General features: G+C 39.5%; 1 non-coding gene across 1 annotated transcript; it reads left to right on the top strand.

Moving 5' to 3' along the window:
- The first annotated feature begins 4738 nt into the window (after positions 1 to 4738).
- On the top strand, positions 4739 to 4845 carry LOC145110247 (small nucleolar RNA R71). Its single transcript, XR_013709629.1, has one exon. It is a non-coding gene; the product is annotated as a small nucleolar RNA R71 (small nucleolar RNA).
- Positions 4846 to 6365: the final 1520 nt, after the last annotated feature.

The raw sequence follows: 6365 nt of genomic DNA, 5'->3' as shown, positions 1-6365 counted from the left end.
TCTATAACTTTCTTCATTACCGGACTCAACCTTGGAATCGAAAACTTCTATTCTCTCGTCTAGACTCGACTCGTCACGCTATATTCGCTTACGCTCTATACTCTTTCACTTCACTCTTTTATCCAAATTCTAAAAATACCAAAGGCAAACATGCGTAATAAAAAGGAAAAACAACTAATCCTAAAAATTACTAAATGCTCAAAACAACCCAAAACAAATAAAACAAACCAAACAAAATGAAAAGTGTCTTAAAAACAACCACTCAATAAAAATAAAAGAATAAATCAATCTTCATCACCCTCCTCATCATCACCAACACCGCTTCCTCCGGCTTCGCTTCGTCTTTGGCTCACTCTCTCGTCCCAACTCCGTACATATGGATACTCGGGCCTGGGTCTTGGTGCAAGATTCAATTGATCAAACAATGAACAAATGAACCATGATAATAGTTCATGCTCCGACCAAGATCATCTTGGTACCTCCTCAATTCCACGTTGTACCAGTCCATTGGTAGTTCATCATCCATGTGAATTACCGTTGGATCTTCTCGAACCGGCTCATGCCTTGGTCGGACCCGCCGACCTGGTTCCTCGGGCGCTAATACCGCATCATCATTAGGGATGGCAATGTGGCCACCACCATAATCCTCTATGTTCCTCGCTCTCCTATACAACGTGATACTAAAAAAAGGTGTGGGTACCATTTTCAAATAGTTACCGGCCCCTTGCTCCAATATACCAAATGTCCTCGCCAATCGAGTTACGAACATCCCTCAATTGATCTTAGAAGTAATCCTTTCCTTGACCGCCCCTTCCCCCAAGTATCTTGCCAAGCAATAAGGAAGGTTGCAAAATGTGTTGGGAGTAATAATGCTCCACAAATAGAAGATGTCGAGGGTCGAAACCTTGTCATCATCCTAACGCATGTTGATGGTGCTTGCAATAAGGCGGTGGATCAAACGGTGGATGGGAGAACGGATACTCCCTTATTGAGCAGAAGATGGTATATAAACCCGGTTAGCAATAGTGTTCCACCAAGTAGAAGCAACCACTTCCTCGGGTAGATCTTTATGGCAGTTCTCCAAAAATACCCCAAAAGCTTCAGACATTACCACGGATTGGTCATATATTCCTAGCCTCCAACCAAGCTCGGCTATGCTACATTGGCGAATTTCCCCGCCAAGACAGAAAGTAAGTACCCTGGGATTGTAGTAATAGCTACCACCTCGGAAGGAGACGGTTGAGAAAAATTCCCAGCATAACTCTTGGTATACTGGTTCCTCGATTCTGAAAAGTTGGTTCCACCCATCACATGTAACCGTCACCTCATTATGCATGAAGGTCTTGACCAAGCACGGGGTCAATTCCTCCTCCAATCCCGCATGGCCAATCCAATGCCAATCATTCTCATTTGGCACATAGATCTCTTTCTTCATCAATATATCCAATTTCTTCTTGGCTCGGACTAGTGATGATTTGGATGTGATTTGAGGAAAACTTAACCACGGGATATCCCCATGTCCGCTTCCATGAGAACTTTGGCCCCTCCTTGACATATCTCTCTGCAAAACGAAACCCAAAACATACAAACAAAGCACATAAATATTAAAACTGTAAAAATCATGTGTCACTGCAACATGGACTCGTCGAGTACACGAACCGACTCGGCGAGTAGCATGAACAGTTCATCGCGATTCTCAGTTCTGAGTTGGATCACATCATTCATCAAAAATCCAAATTTGTTCCAGGGGTTTGTTCAGGGATGTCTATCAAGTATTAATTCATAAGGAATTTTAACTATAACAACCTAATTCATCCAAAATCGAAACCCTAGAAATTCAAGTCAAGTTCAAAATCGGAATTTCCACAAATTAGGGTCTTTATTCTTCCAAAGATTGGAACTTTAACAAGATTAGAAGTGAAAGATGTTACCTTTTTATGAGAATTTGAAAAGAATGAAAGAAATTGAAGATGGATGCTTGAGAGGCGATTTGCTCGTCGAGTGCTATGGTGGCTGTGAATGAAAGAGTGTTTCACTTTTAGGGTTAAAACCCTAATTTACAGATTGTAAAAAAAAATAATTTTTTTTCTGGTTAAAAACATGGACTCGCCGAGTAGGAATACCTACTCGCCAAGTAGATGCGCGATTCTGCAAAATAGTCGGGATTTTTCAAATGGACTCGCCGAGTAAGAGTTCGGACTCGTCGAGTATTCGAATATGTGTAAAAATTTTGTGACCTTTAAATTTTATGCCGCCATACCCCACACTCAAGCTTTGTTTGTCCTCAAGCAATCATTTTAAACAAATAAGAAGATTGAGATTGACAAACCTTAAGAAAAACCAATAAAAATCAAAAAATAAAAAGAAAAGTAAAAAGAAAGCAGACTCTAAGATCGGGTTGCCTCCCGTAAGCGCTTCTTTTTCGAGGAGTCATTAGATGGACTCCTTCCCGCTCTACGTTTCAACGTTATCCTCCATCGAGAATTCCTGCTTAATCCTTTGTGCTTTATATTATGTTTTGTAAGCATGGATTTTTCTCTTATACGCCTTCTTTAACTCATTCTTTCTCCTTTTGGTATCATTTCCTTCAGATTTACGCTTCATCCCTCTACCACACTTCTTCTTCCTTTCTTCTACCGTGTGCCCCATCGTGTTCATTCCTCCTTTATCTACCTCGATCGCCTTTTCAGTCATCATCTCAGCATCACTCAAGGTGACAACTTCTTCCTCACTTTCTTCATATGCTTGAGAATCCTGTGGTTTGAAAGTGAATACTTCAAAAGTAGTAAAAACTGAAGCGCAAGGTTTTGTTCTTGTGGTTAGCTTATCCCCTTTTACTTCTTGCTTATTTGTGTGCAATCGAATGAAAGAGTTATGCTCCTTAGTTTCCAAGACCTTAGCTTTCTTTTCATCCTCATTTTCATCAACTTGAATTTCTTCCTCATCTTTCAAATTCTTTTCATCAAGTGTTGAGTTTATTTCTTCAAAGTTGTCCTCAACTCCTTCGAGTAACCTTTCCAATTCCCTTAAATCGCTTTGAGCATCAAACTCGTCATCTAAAGAATATTGTTTTGAATTATCTTCTTCCAAAAGTGCTAACTCTTTCTCTAGCAATTCATCACCCATTTCCATTGATGAAGTCTTATCTTCAGTCGATTTTTCATGCTCCTTTTTTTTATTAGTGGCAAAAGTAACTGAATCATCCCCCACCATAAGTGTAAGTGTTGATTCCCGCATATCAACTATGGCACATGCGGTATTCAAGAATGGTCTTCCAAGGATGATTGGAATTTTGGGGTCTTCTTCAATGTCCAAAACTACGAAGTCAGGAGGGAACACCAACTTATCCACCTTTATTAGAAGGTCTTCACAAACTCCTTTCGGATGGATTACCGTTTTATCAGCTAAATGGATGGTCATGTGGATAGGTTTAAGTTCTGGAAAGTTCAACTTTTTGAAGAAAGAGTAGGGCATAATATTGATACTAGCCCCTGAATCAGCTAATGCTTGAGTAGTAACCAAATTCCCAAATTGGCAGGGTATAGTGATGCTTCCCGGATCACCCATCTTTTCTGGTAGTTCATCCAACACTATTTCTGATACTTCTTCCATGTTCTTTCTATTTGTGAGGAGCTCTTTAAGCAAGGATGCATATTTTGGCGTGTGAAGGAGTGTTTCAACAAATGGATTATTCACTTGAAGTGTCTTTAGATGATCCATGATCTTCTTACACTCTAGAATCTGCTTATTCTGAATGGCTCGGCCTAGGAATGGTAATCGTGGCTGATATGGCTTTAAATAAGAAGTATTTTTATTGGCAGGTTGCGGACTCGTCGAGTCCATGTTATGTACTCGTCGAGTCGATGTCACAGTTTGCAATTCCAGACTTGTTTCTTCATTTTCAAGCTCCACTTTTGCTTCCACTTCCTGGATTAGCTTCAAAGGAGAAAAATTATTTTCAAAGCTTGTTGTTATCACATTCACATGTGCTATTCTCGGGTTATTTTCTGGATTACTCGGAAGTTCACCCGTTGCTCTTTGGTTGACTTCTTGTGCAAGTTGGCTTAGTTGTTTCTCAATATTTAGAACGGAGGCTTGCTGGTTTCTCATTAATGCTTGTTTATCTTTCATCATGAGTTTTTGTTCTCTTATTGCAACATCGGTTTCGTTGTGTCTTTTCTCGGACGCAACTGCAAGTCTTGTGAGCATATCTTCAAAGTCTAGCTTCTTCTCTTGCACTGGTTCTTCTTTTTGGAAAAAACCTCTTGTCTTCATTTTATATTTCTCCTCCTTAGCCTTTTTGTACTCATCATAAGGTAACCATTCTTTCCTTGGTTTTCGCCTATCTTCATCGCATTTATCGCCACTTGATTAACATACTTGCGCTTTCCGGTTCCCATTTTCATCAAGATCGCAATCCTTTGTAAGGTGAGGCCCGCTACAATTTTCACACCCCACTCTAATGGCATGGATGGATTGGTCCATCTTAGTCATCCTTCGCTCCATATTCTCCAATTTGGTCATCACAGCTTCCATGCTATCATTCACAGAGTTCACCACCACTCGAGTCGAGTCATGTCTTGGATTATGATATTCTCTAGAGTGCTTAGAGAATTCTTCAATGAGTCTTTTAACTTCAGCCGAATTTTTCTTCGTTAATGGGCCTTGAGAGTCAAGCAGTTGTCTAGTGGTGACATTTACTCCATCATAGAAGGTTGACACTTCTTGTTGCACATTAAGGTCATTTTGTGGGCAATTACTTAGTAGACCTTTATAGCGCTCCCATGCTTCGAATAAAGACTCTCCCGCTTGTTGCTCAAAATTGGCAATGGCCTTCTTGAGTTTAGCAATTTTAGATGGTGGGCAAAATTGTTCCAGGAACTCCTCACGCATCTTAGCCCATGTAGTAATCTCTCCCGGTGGTAGTGCTTTTAGCCAATCCTTTGCAGCCCCTTTAAAAGTAACAGGGAGCATCCTCAATAACACTGTCTCTCTAGGTACATTTAGAATGTTGAAGTAGTCGGCGATTTCATTAACTTCATCAAGATGCTTGTATGCATCTTCATAATCCTTTCCGGTGAAAGGAATCTCCTTCAATGCAGTAAGGATGTGCCCCTTAAGTTCAAACGTGGCAGTGGCGGGTATGGCGGGTTGCACAATCCCCGGACCGGTATCGTCTCGAATCCTCTTTTTGTATGCCTCCATCGAGAGGTCGGCAATGTTGGCCATGGTGTTGTTGGGTTCTTCTTCGTGATCACTTTCTTCAAAATCGGTTACACTTTCCTCCTTCTCGGTCTCGTACTCGGTGTCTTCTTTCGTGTTGCTGGATTCCCCCACTTTCTTTCCCTTCTTCTTGCCGAAAACCGATTTAAGACTCTTAAAAGGAGACTTCTTCGGAGTATCTTCTTCGGTGTTGTCCTTGTTCTTGCGAAACGATGATTTCGGGTTTTCAAGTGGTGGAATCAAAGAGGAATTTGATCCACGGGTCATAAACAATCTGCAAAAAGACAGAAAAACACGTAAAAAGAACAAAACAAACTGAAAAACGAAACTGGAAAATTTCCTTGGACTCGTCGAGTCGGTGCGAATGGACTCGGCGAGTTCAAAGGTAAAACATAAAAAATTTAAAACAAAATTTCTAAAAGAAAAGAAACTAAAACGTAAATCTAATTAAAACTTTTCCTAAAGCAGTAACTTTGTGCAAGAAAATCTTACACAAAGGATCGATAACACTAGCAATTAAAATTAATTTTAGAACCGTTCCCCGACAACGGCGCCAAAAACTTGATGTGTGTTAAATGCACTAGTTTTAATCCTACTTTTTAATATAAATTAGACACACAAAAGGCAGTGAACCTGTCGATTGGTGGTATAGTTTAGCAAGCAGGGTATCAAACATAGGGAACGGCAATTAAGCTAATTACTAATATTATCTAAAAACAAGCAATAAAATAAATGGTTTTCTCTAGTTTTGCAAGACTAGAAACTTAAGTACTTAACTAATACTTAACTAAGCAACTAACAGCTAAGCAAATGAAAATCAACTAAATTCAATAATGGGAAAGACTTCTGTTTAGGTTTTGAATCGTTTATTTCTATGGTTGATTTTATGACAAGTGCAATGGATTAATTAGCATTGGCTACCGATTAGTGTGATTAGGTTCACGTTCGCTATTACTAATCCTTAGAAAACAAATCAATTTAAGTAGTGATCAAGTGATTAAACTAATAGATTTTCTAGTTTATTGATTCGGGTTGAGTAAGACTTGTAGTAGCTAATCAAATTGTTAATTCAATTAACCTCTTGTTGATGGTTCGTCACACAAGCTCACACATTAATTTTCCTATTTTCTAGTTAACCCTAG

The sequence above is a fragment of the Lactuca virosa genome, chromosome 4, assembly GCF_052849685.1.
Source record: "Lactuca virosa cultivar CGN04683 chromosome 4, Lactuca_virosa_CGN04683_v6, whole genome shotgun sequence".
Taxonomy (NCBI): Eukaryota; Viridiplantae; Streptophyta; class Magnoliopsida; order Asterales; family Asteraceae; genus Lactuca; species Lactuca virosa.
The sequence above is the reverse complement of the archived record's forward strand: the minus strand, read 5'-3'. Positions and strand labels throughout refer to the sequence as shown.